This window comes from Trachypithecus francoisi, unplaced genomic scaffold (genome assembly GCF_009764315.1).
Source record: "Trachypithecus francoisi isolate TF-2019V2 unplaced genomic scaffold, Tfra_2.0 Lachesis_group3, whole genome shotgun sequence".
Classification (NCBI taxonomy): Eukaryota; Metazoa; Chordata; class Mammalia; order Primates; family Cercopithecidae; genus Trachypithecus; species Trachypithecus francoisi.
In genome coordinates, this window is record NW_022681468.1 from 84,502,319 (window position 1) to 84,514,365 (window position 12,047).

The 12,047-nt window shown below is 41.3% G+C and overlaps 1 long non-coding RNA gene across 1 annotated transcript; it reads right to left on the minus strand.

Annotated features, from left to right (window-relative positions):
* Positions 1–1,252: 1,252 nt before the first annotated feature.
* Positions 1,253–4,508, minus strand: LOC117070038. The gene is made up of 2 exons (XR_004431752.1): positions 3,082–4,508; positions 1,253–1,477 (listed from the first exon to the last, which is right to left on the minus strand). It is a non-coding gene; the product is annotated as an uncharacterized LOC117070038 (long non-coding RNA).
* Positions 4,509–12,047: the final 7,539 nt, after the last annotated feature.

Genomic DNA, 12,047 nt, shown 5'->3' on the forward strand with positions numbered 1-12,047 from the left:
ATTTCATATGTTCAACACTGTGCTATTCACAATAGCGGTGACATGGAATCAACCCAGGTGCTCACCAATGGTAGATTGAATAAGGAAACTGTAGTACTACTAAATATTTTATAGTAGGTACGAAATACTTCATGTACCTACTGTGTGCTCACAAAAAATTTAAAATAAAAATAATTTTTTAAAACTGCACCTCAGAGTGGGGCTGGTTCCCTCTTGGAGACTTAGGGCTGAACGACTGTTCTCCACCTGCACCCCTCTCAGCCCTGCTTGGAAAGAGAAAAGCAAACACATACGATGTCACTGGGGAATCACTGATGCATTTTCCAAACCTGTAAGATAGCCCAAGAAACACCCATGAAGATGTAGGACAGTCCAGGAGCTTTGTGTCAGCCCTTCATTCCCTCCCTTCTCTTGTCAGCTGTGGAACACCCCACTGCCCCCATTTGAGATGGCTCAACTCATAGCAAATCTGGACCCACAGAAGCCCCAGCAGAGCTTCCAGTCTCCTCTCCATGGTTCCTTGCCTGGTTGCTGTTCTGAAGGTTGTCAAGTCTTGGATCCAGTCAAATTGTGTTGTTACAATTAATAGGTTCCAACAGACTCACCGAGCACAGACTCACCGAGCACAAATAACGCTCAGAGCGGAGCTTTGCATTATGTTTCTTAAGAGGAAACTCCAACAATGGTGGCCCAGCCCAGTGTAAATGTGTAATCTTTCTCAGGTGTGTGTGGGGGTGGAGGGACATAGGCTGGTGGAGGTGAAGGAAGCAGTAAGAGGACATATCCCCAATGTCCCCAATCTTTACTGAGAACTATTTTAGATAGAAATTTTGAAAGTTTGCAAAGAGGATGAGAAAAGCGAGAAGACGACTCAGAGAGAAAGAGGGGCCTCATCTGGGTCAATAAACCTGGAGAGCCATAGTTTCAGTGATCTGACTTTCTAAACAAAAATCAAGGCACATAGTTTGGCAGAGAATTTGAGAATTTATTTACATTGAGGATCTAACAAAGGAATACTGTCTTTTATGGTACATATCATTTTGTTCATCCCATTTTCAGAAAAGTAAATACAAATAAAACAAGTTAGAATAGATTTGTACATCTAAAAATATTTTCTGTTTATACATGAACATAGTGTATGTCTAAAATAAGACTTCGATTGGTGACAAAAGAAATAGGACAAGGATGCCTACCTTGATTACATTTACATTCACCCCTCCCGCTCCTCTCTTCTTCCATCCAAAGCTTTTTCTTTACATCCCAAAGACCTACACAGCTGATTCTGTGCTGTGAACATGTGCTGAGGGCCATATTTTGAAGTCCACACAAAATGTTTCTCCTTTTTCCTCCAGCATTTTCTTGCCTTTTTCCCACTTCCCCTGTCTCCACTTTTGTTCCTTATTTCCTTCATTTCATTGTCTTTTTCCTCAGAGTAGATGTAGATGGAGGAAGTTCATCAGGAGTATTGATGACATTTCTAATTTAGAGAAGGAGAAGGTAATTTTAATAATTTTAGTTTTAAAAAATTAGGAAACTGGAGAGAGAGAGAGAGGACACATAGATGTATCTATATAATAGATATATAAATAACATAGCTATTTTAGAGTCAAGCACCATTTCACTTTAAACGAATCTCTTTTTCTTTTTTTTTTTTTTTAACTGAGTCTTGCTCTTTTTGCCTAGGCTGGAATGCAATGGCATCATCTCGGCTTACTGCAACCTCCACCTCCCGAGTTCAAGCGAGTCTACTGCCTCAGCCTCCTGAGTAGCTGGGATTACAGGTGATTGCCACCATGCCCGGCTAATTTTTGTATTTTTAGTAGACACGGGGTTTCACCATGGTGGCCAGGCTGGTCTCAAACTCCTGACCTAAGGTGATCTGCCCAGCCTGGCCTCCCAAAGTGCTGGGATTACAGACATGAGCCACTGTGCCCAGCCTAAAAGAATCTTTTTTTTTTTTTTTACCTTTATTTTAAGTTCAGGAGTACATGTGCAGGTTTGTTACATAGGTATATTTGTGTCATGTGGTTTGTTGTACAGATTATTTCATCACCCAGGTATTAAGCCTAGTACCCATTAGTTATTTTTCCTGATCTTTTATCTCCCACCTTCCACCCTTCAAGAGGCCCCAGGGTCTGTTGTTCCCCTCTATGTGTCCACATGTTCTCATCATTTAGCTTCCACCTGTAAGTGAGAACATGCAGTATTTGGTTTTCTGTTCCTGTGTTAGTTTACTAAGAATAATGGCCTCCAGCTCCATGCATGTTCCTGCAAAGCATGGCTGCATAATATTCATGGTGTATATGTACCACATTTTCTTTATCTAGTCTATCATTGATGGGCATTTAGGTTGAAAAGAATCCTACTCTTAACTAGGCTCACGTAATTATATCTATCATGCTATCATAGCCCAGGCCTCAACTTGATCTATTTATGGATTCATGAAGATCCGAGCTCCATCTTTTTGAGATGATGTGAAAGTGGAAGAGCTGAGTAAGTGACAGGAACAATCAGTAAATAGTCTCCTTGTGTGCTCAGTGATTTAATTTGATCACGTGCTATCCAGTTCCTTCCTCTAACTGTTCTTAACCCTCATCTCCCCATTCAGTTTTCCAATATTCACACAGATCCATTTATCTGGGTGTGATTGTCTGTGTATTACTGTAGGAAAACCTCCTCAGTTAGAGAAGCCTCAGTAAAGATTTTAGCAGCACTCTCTAATGTCTGCTCACTGGTCATCAGGCAATCCCCACCCAAAACAGCCCTGCCACTGTCCCATTTGAAGTGATTCTCTGAGGAGGTTCTAGTCTCCAGTCTGTTGCAGACGTTGTGCATTTCTCGTGAATTGCCCTTTTTCATGAATCCTGACTCTTCAAAGAATAAGTAAAGACCAGCTTCTGCACAAGAGCTACACAATGAATTCCTTCTGCCCTACTTGTCTTTATAGAATATGACATCTAGCTGAGAATTCTCCAGGTCAAGCCCTTGAGTCCCTGAAAGCCTCACATTTCCCAGAAGTTTATGTTCAGCTCCCTCGGCAGCCCCAGACAGTCTGTTCCTCACAGCACAGAAATACTCAACCTAGTCACTCAAATGGGCTGAGGCTTTCTTCAGGTGAAAGGAGGTTTCTATCTTCCTAAATTCAGCCTAAAAACTTTTGACGCCTGTGACAAGGCTGTTGAGGTGTGTATTTCAGAAGAAGCTAGAGCCCTTGTTTGGAGTATTGCATATACCAGAAGAGATATGGTGGAACAGACGATGAGTAGTTGCACCTCAGCAGCGCAGGGGCTCCTTCAGAGACAGGCTGGGTTACTGACTGGGCCCTGGTTCCTCTGGCAACATCAATGCAGTGCCAGTGAGACCAGAATAGACTTACCTATGAAGAGAAGATGTCTTTATTCAGAATCCAGTTGCAATACTAAACTTCTAGAGAACAAGAGGATAAAATCGAATTTTACTCACGCAGAGAAAAAAGTATCATAAGCACTGGTATGGGAACCAAGTACAGGGTTTAACAACGAAGGAAAATGGGGATAAACTTCTATAATATCTAAATTGAGAAGCTAAGTAAGACTCATTTAATAGGAATTACTAAGAATGAAGATTTTGTTCTGAAAACTTACCAGAATATTTATACTTCTGTCTCTTGATTTATTAATAAACTGGCTTATACACTGAGCTGGGCTCAAGGGGGAAAATGTAGGCCAGCATGATTTTTGTCATCTCATCTCACTTATTTGTTTAATATTTGGGTAAATCTCACAAATTTTACAATTAATTTCAAGTACAAAAACAGTCTCATCTTCACATATTAAAAAGCTTATCCTACCTCAATTAAAGTGTTAATCCTTAATCCAGCTCAAAGCTTCTTTTCTTCTCACACACTCAAAGCAATGCTTCATAAATACTTCTGCTTCTGATTACTACAATGGAAGTCCTATCACTACATAAGAATAAGGCTGGGTGCCTTAATAATCTATTCATTTCCTGACACTCAGACCAAAATTCATTCTGGTCTCTGTAATTAGACAAAGCTCTGAACACTTGGTAATCATGTATTCATACCAAATGTCTTCAGACTGGAGGCACGGAGTCACCTCCATACCTGGGAGTCTAGATGCTACAATGATTCCATGAACCATCATTTATCTGCTTGAACTTTGCAACCCTCACACTGGGCATAATTTAAAAAAAAAAAAAAATCATGTGATCTTTCTACAGAGAAATAGCTGATCAATTTATTGATCTTTTTGTCACAGACCAAGAGTTTTAACTCCCAAAAAATGTTCTTACATTGGCTCAGGTCTTTTTCAGTTTCTGAAGAGTCTGAACACCTAGGATGTGATGCCATCCTCCAAACAGCTTTTTGGGTTGGCAGGTGAGGTTTAATAGCAATGATAATGCAGGATATAGATAGCATTCATCTGATGAGTGCTGATTAAATCAGGACATTCTTAGTGATATTCTTTTAACCCCAGAAGAACCCTGGAAAATAGTATTATGACCCTCATTTTTTTTTTTTTTTTTTTTTTTTTTTTTGAGACGGAGTCTTGCTCTGTCGCCCGGGCTGGAGTGCAGTGGCCGGATCTCAGCTCACTGCAAGCTCCGCCTCCTGAGTTTAGGCCATTCTCCTGCCTCAGCCTCCCGAGTAGCTGGGACTACAGGCGCCCGCCACCTCGCCCGGCTAGTTTTTTTGTATTTTTAGTAGAGACGGGGTTTTACCGTGTTAGCCAGGGTGGTCTCGATCTCCTGACCTCGTGATCCGCCCGTCTCAGCCTCCCAAAGTGCTGGGATTACAGGCTTGAGCCACCGCACCCGGCTGACCCTCATTTTATAGACAAAGTATTAAAGTCCAAATGCCAAAAGTATTTGACTAAGGTCAAACTCTTTACAGCAAGAGATCTCAGATTCAAATCCAGGAATGCCTGGCTTTAGAGCTGATTATTTTTCCAGTCTGTTTTGCTGCCCAGAGCATGTAGCAAAAATAAAGTACAATTAGAATTAGAGTACCCTTTCTACCACCCCTCAGTGGCTGTTCAACTCTTTCTTCCAAAGTGGCTAACATACACATGCCTGGTCATAAAAGCAGACATTGAAACAAGAGCTAGTTGTGTTGTTTCCTCACAGTCAATGCCTCCACCCGGCTCCCCATCTCCATGGCACCATAACCCGGCTCCGCATCTCCACAGCACAGTTCTTTCCTCTGGAGTACCCCAAAGGCATCATCCAACCAAGATCCCAGGAGCAGGCATGGGATGAACTCCAAGTGGATAAAAACATTTTGAAATTTTCCAATCCAATATTCCATCTTTAATTTTTTTTTGGAGATCAATTATCTACAGAATAGTATAATATCTTCTTTAGATAATTCCACACAGCCTCTAATATATGGGTACTGACATTCATAAGTAGGCAAGAGGCCGGGTGCAGTGGCTCACGTCTGTAATCCCAGCACTTTGGGAGGCCGAGGTGGGCGGATCACGAGGTCAGGAGATCGAGACCATCCTGGCTAACATGGTGAAACCCCATTTCTACTAAAACTACAAAAAATTAGCCGGGCGTGGTGGCGGGCGCTTGTAGTCCCAGCTACTCGGGAGGCTGAGGCAGGAGAATGGCGTGAACCCGGGAGGCGGAGCTTGCAGTGGGCCCAGATCGCACCACTGCACTCCAGCCTGGGCGACAGGGCAAGACTCCGTCTCAAAAAAAAAAAAAATATGTAGGCAGGAACATTACAGCGATGTCCCTCTATCCCACTCTCTCAACTCTCATGACCAGAGTGCAGCTTTGGGCAGAGGCTGTCCAGCGACTTTGGAATCACTCTGAGCTTCTCTCAAAACTGTAGGTGTCAGAGTCTCCAGCCTTTGGGTCTGTTTTGTGCAAAGTGGTGTATTTATTGCCTTTATTCAAATAAGCTTTAAATATTCCTTCCTCATTTTCTCCATTAAGAATATGAAAATCAGAAACACTAGGCTTTTTTGAGGATATTGTCTGTGCCACAGGAAGTACTGGAAATAGTGGTACACTTCAGAGAAGAGCTGGCTGCGTCCTGGACATTTGGGGACCAGGACTCCTGCTTTCTGCTGGCTCCTCCTCACTGTGTACAGAAGTCAGCCAAAGGAGATGAGTGTATAGGCTCAAATACTCTACAAATATTTATTTTCTTTCCACAGTACTACGCCCCCACCAAACCCTCAGATGAACTAGATGGAAACCTCCTCCCGCCACATAGCCTGATCCTCTCATTCTCAATTTAAAAATAAAATTATCAAATATTGCTTTCCCGTGATCAAAATCAGAGACAACATCCCATCAAAAACTAACAAACAAAAACATACCCCATGATCCTAATGAAGCCTCTGGAGCACAAGCAGGATTCTCAGCAAATTTTCTGTTATTCTTATCTCTTTGGGCCTCAAAGAACCCAACTTCAAAAACTAATAATGACCCAGAATCTCTATGTTTCTCATTTAGATGTTTCAAAAATAGTCTACTATGCAAATCAGAAACAAATTCTCTCCCACCCCTCCTCTACCATCATCTCCATTTTCCATGACACACCATCCACAACAGGGAAGTGGGACAAAAGAAAAGAGAAAGACAGGCAACAGAGAGACCGAGAGATCTAATCTCAGGGGATGCATGGACACCAGCATGTAGATACTTGGAAATGGTCACAGAGATGTTCAAACTGTGCAGCTATAAATAATAACCTGATACTTAGGCTAAATGTTTCAAAAGCTAAGAAGCATATTGCCCATGTTGACGGTGCGTGGTATGCATATAAAGCATATGTACTGTGTGTCTATCTATACACACAAACTGAGGAGTACCAGTGAACTTAGCAACAATAGTATAAATACCACAGATACCTCACTTTGATCATTGAGTACCCAGGGACCATGGTGGAAGGAAGACATCATGCTGTACGCTCTTTTATACTTTTTTAATTTTAGATCATGTAAATGAAATATCTATTTAAAAAACAAATGAGATCAATTTTGCAAATAGCAGAAGAATACATACATTTGCTAATATCTTTTGAAAATAAAAATTTTAGAAAGCATTTTTGGACTTCTTTCTAGGCTGTGCATCCCACCCCACAGAGGAAAAGTGCACAGGTGCAGGCCTGTCTGTCTCAGTGTGTGTCACCCACGAGGCAGTAGTATACAGCAGTGTCGCTCAGGGCAACCCGGGGCAGGCTCAGAGTGCTGGACTTTCTGTTGGCCGGGATAAACAAGGAGGCCACTTCATTTGCAATGTTTGCCTTGTATCCTTGAATAATAAATCGCGGTCCTTGGTTGGGAAACTGTTGGTACCACACGATATAATCACTAGTAGCAATGTTGTTGTGGCTACAGGTTATGTTCACTTCTTGTCCTTCATATGAGTCCATGGAGATGGGCTGGGTGGTCTTAGCAAGGCTCAAAGTACCTATGGGAGTAAAACACAATCCTAGCCCCTATCCTGAAAGCAAGGTAAGTTATACGGTCCTACTCAGCAGCCTCTCACAGTCAAATCCATCCCCACACTCTACTTCCCTGCCATATACATACACATACAATTTACTTCTATGTTTCAATACAAAACTATTTATCCCAGGGAGGCCCAAGAAAACATATACAGAAGTGCCAGGTTTACTATCTCCCACCCATGGATAGACCCTAGGGATTAGAAACCCCGAAAATCTTTGCTGCCCTGAGACATATCTCACATAAATGCTCAGGAGCTGCCTGGAGAAAAATGGGACCCTGAAGCTATCCCTCTACATCTTGGATAAAGAGCAACTGCTAGCAGGCAAAGTTACAGATTCCTTTCCAGCATCATCAGGCCCAGATCCCATTCCTCTTCATCCCAAAATAACTCACTCAGGGTCAGGAACACGATCACTCTTGCCACTTGCCTCATATTCAAGGTGCAAACTAGGACCCAGGTTCTAGGCTGTTTTGCTGCGTCTGAGCTGCAGTGAGCCCAGCAACAACTGCCAGGGCCCACACCAGCAGCTCTTACTCAGGGCTGTCCCAGGACAGCAGCCAATAGCAGGGCAGCAGCTCCTCAGAGCAGGGCTCCCCTCAAAGTTCAACTAAATCCCCAAGAAGAGTAGGGAGTGAAAAATACTGGTACTGGAGCACAGCAGCCTGAATTTCATTTTAGATCTTTGCAGAGGTCTAATCCCTTAAAGATTTGGTCCGAATGAGGCAAAGCTATGAGGCAAAGCCCAGAGATTCCACTGGGCTCCTATTCCCCATTATATTACTTTCCACAGCCCCAGAGGGTGGTCATCTACTGCAGTCGGTCTGACACTCATGGACTCATTGACAGTCATGGTCTAAGTAAGTGTAACCTGCCTGACTTGGTACTTTATGCCCTGCAATGCTCCACTGACCCCTATTTATCCAAGAAGAAAGGGGGATTCCTAATCCTATACCAAGAAAGAGAAAATGAGGCATTCTGGACTGGACCTTCCATATCCTGATTCCCTGGGATCATTTATAATCCCAGTAAGTCCACAACTAATACCCGCTTCTCAGACCCTGTGTAACAGATATTAAACAGAGGAACAAACCCCTCATTAGTCCCTACTGACCAGCTAGGATAGGACATTTGGTTTGGAATCACTCACTTAACCAAGGAGGAGGTGAGGTGAACAAGAAGAAAAGGCACAGGCTGTGTCAGACAGATCTAAATCTAAATCTCAACTCTGCCACCTTGTGACCTCAGGCAGTTCACACCCCTGAGTCTTGGTTTCTTCATCTGTAAAATGGGAACAGTAAGATGGATTTCAGGGTCAACCTGCGGCATGTAGTCAACAGTAAATTGTAGTTCCTTTCCCTTTCTTCTCATCTGATTCAGAGTGCAGAGTACCATGGCTAGTAGAAGGCAGTTGTGTAGGATTATATATCTAATTTTTCATAGTTACCATACACACTACCTTCAGGAAATAATTAGTATAAATCCTATAACAGAAGCACAAAAACTGAAAAGAAAAATAAAGCCATTCAGGAAAAGAGCCAAAAGACACAGTAGTATTCATTGAATCCAAAAGACACGGTAGTACTCATTGAATCAGCCGAATGCTATAAACAAAACATGTTAGATATTCACATTAATGTGAAAAAGATAGTGGTATGTTGTTTGAGTTCTTTTCTCCTATGATATGGGAATGAAAAAAAATCACTGGAAAATACTTGGGAGGTGCCTCTTCTAGGCCTAGAATTACCAAAAGCATTCTGAATCCATTTTCCCATGGAATGGATTCAGAATGCTTTTGGTAATTCTAGAATGCTTTTGGAATCCATGTGAATGGATTCCATGGGAAAATGGAAAAGGCAATTTTTCCATTTTCCCATGCAAAAAAAAAAAAAAATCATTGAGTGTTGATGGTTTCTAGTAACATTTTGACAGAGGAGCTATCACAAGTCATGAAATAAATAACCAGGCTTTCCTCAGTAACAAGTGAAGGAGCAAGGATGTTTTTATGAGGGACCTGAAGATACTAAAACACCTTGTACAGAAGTGACAATAAATGGGTTACGCTTTAAACTCAACTCGTTGCAACAGCGACCTCTTGTGGTAACTATACTCAGAAAAAATGTTTCACCCAAGTCAGTAGGTCTCAGATCCACACAATTTATGGAATATCACATTTCTTCGTAAACGCAATAGCAGATAGCTTGGTTTGGACTATGGGGTCTATTTTCAGTTATGGAAGAAAACGGTGAATGAGAAGTTAGACACACTGAATAGAAACAATCCTTTGGATTTGATAGCTGTGCAATTTTGTTCAAATCACCATTTGAGAGGCACAATTTCTTCATCTCGGCAAGAGAGATTATAAGGATTAAATGAACATACGTAAGTTATTTCTAAACTAGAGTGTTCTATAAAAATACAAACTATGGGCCGGGCGCGGTGGCTCATGCCTGTAATCCCAGCACTTTGGGAGGCCGAGGCGGGCGGATCACTAGATCAGGAGATGGAGACCATCCTGGCTAATACGGTGAAACCCCGTCACTACTAAAAATACAAAATTAGCTGGGCGTGGTGGTGGTGGGCGCCTGTAGTCCCAGCTACTCAGGAGGCTGAGGCAGGAGAATGGCTTGAACCCAGAAGGCGGAGGTTGCAGTGAGCCGAGATCACCCCACTGCACTCCAGCCTGGGCGACAGAGCGAGACTGCGTCTCAAAAAATATATATATATATATGTTTAATGCAGGAAATATCACCAAGCCAAAATGATCTTCCTTTTTCAGGCCAAAAAATGGAACTCGATGTTTCTGCGTTGCCACCTGTTACCTCACTTTGGAGAATATTACTGGATACCAGGCAACTGGAGGAAGAAACACTAGAAGTTTTTCTATCCCTCAGCCTATGGAATGAAAGTAATTATTGATGGTAGTGCTGTGCTGTGGGTTGAATTGTGTCTTCCTCCCACCCAAAAACTTTATATGCATGTTGGAGTCCAAATCCCTAGTACCTCAAAAGGTGACCTTATTTGGAGACAGTTTTTACAGGTAATCAAGTTACAATGAGGTATTTGGGTGGGTTCGGATCCAAACTGGTGAAGGATGACTGGTGTCCTTATAAAAAGGGGGAATACGGACACCGAGACGGACAAAAATAGAAGGAAAATTTGAAGAGGTACAGGGAGAAGATGACTATCTCCAAGCCAAGAACAGAGGCCTAGAACAGGTCCTTCCATCACAGCCCTCAGAAGGAAGCAACCATGCCAACACCTTGATTTTGAACTCCTGTCCTCCAGAACTGTGGAACAATTCATGTCTGTTGTTTAAGCCACCCAGTTTATGGCCTCTTGTTACCACAGCCTTAGCAAACTAATATATGGTGCTAATAATTATATTATATATTATGTAGGTTGCGATGGTTGACTTTATGTGTCAACCTGGCTAGGCTAAAGGATACCCAGGTGGCTGGTAAAATGTTATCGTGGGGTGTGTTTGTGAGGGTGTTTTCAGAAAAGATTCACATTTCAGTTGGTAGACGGAGTAAAGACCACCCTAATCAATGCAGGTGGGCATCACCCGATTCACTGAGGGCCTGAATAGAACAAAAAGATAGAGGAAAGACAACTTTTCTCTCTCTGCTTGAGCTGGGACATCCATCTTCCCTGCCCTCCAACATCAGTGCTCCTGATTCTTGACCCTTTAGACTTGGATCAAGATTTATATATAACCAATAATTACATATATATATTCTAATAAATATATATTCCAATAAGCATTTATGTATAGATAGACAGATAGAAAGAAAGAAAGAAAGAAAGAAAGAAAGAAAGAAAGAAAGAAAGAAAATCTTATTAGTTCTGTTTCTCTGGAGAACCTTAACTGATATATATATATACTCCTTTGCAAAACATTTTCTGGTGTTCAAAAGTATTCGAGTGAACACATAGGAGCATATCACTTGCATTAATTTTTTTATATATATTGTAATAAAAAAATTAGACCATTGTTAAAGCAAATTTTAGAAAGTTCCTAAAGTTATGAAAGAAAACCATGCCCTATAGAAATAGCCAACTACAAGAGGGATATTTTAAATTTTTTTAAGTGGGACTTTTTTCTGGTTAGAAGAATAATTAATTCTAAATATAGAATTTGGAAAATATGGGACAGTATTTTTAAAATCATATATAATACCATATCCCAGAAATAATCATTGATAATATTTAGGCATACTGCTTTTTAATCATCTGTTTTTGCATGGCTATTGTTAACACAATTGAATTCTGTGTGCACATGAACACACACACATTTGCACATGCTGGAGTTTTTTTCAACTTAATACTATTTTCCAAACATTCTTTCTTATCAATAAATATACATAAAATTCCAGTTTTAATAGCCTCAACATAGTCCATGGCAGAAATGTGCTATAATTTATTTACCAATTTCTCTAGTATTAAACATTTGGATTTTAGAAATACGATGATAAACTCCTTTGTACATAAATCTTTGTCTAAACTTCCAACTGTTTCTTTAGACTAGCTTCTGCAAAGAGGATTTCCTGGGTTCGAGTAAGAACATTTTAAGA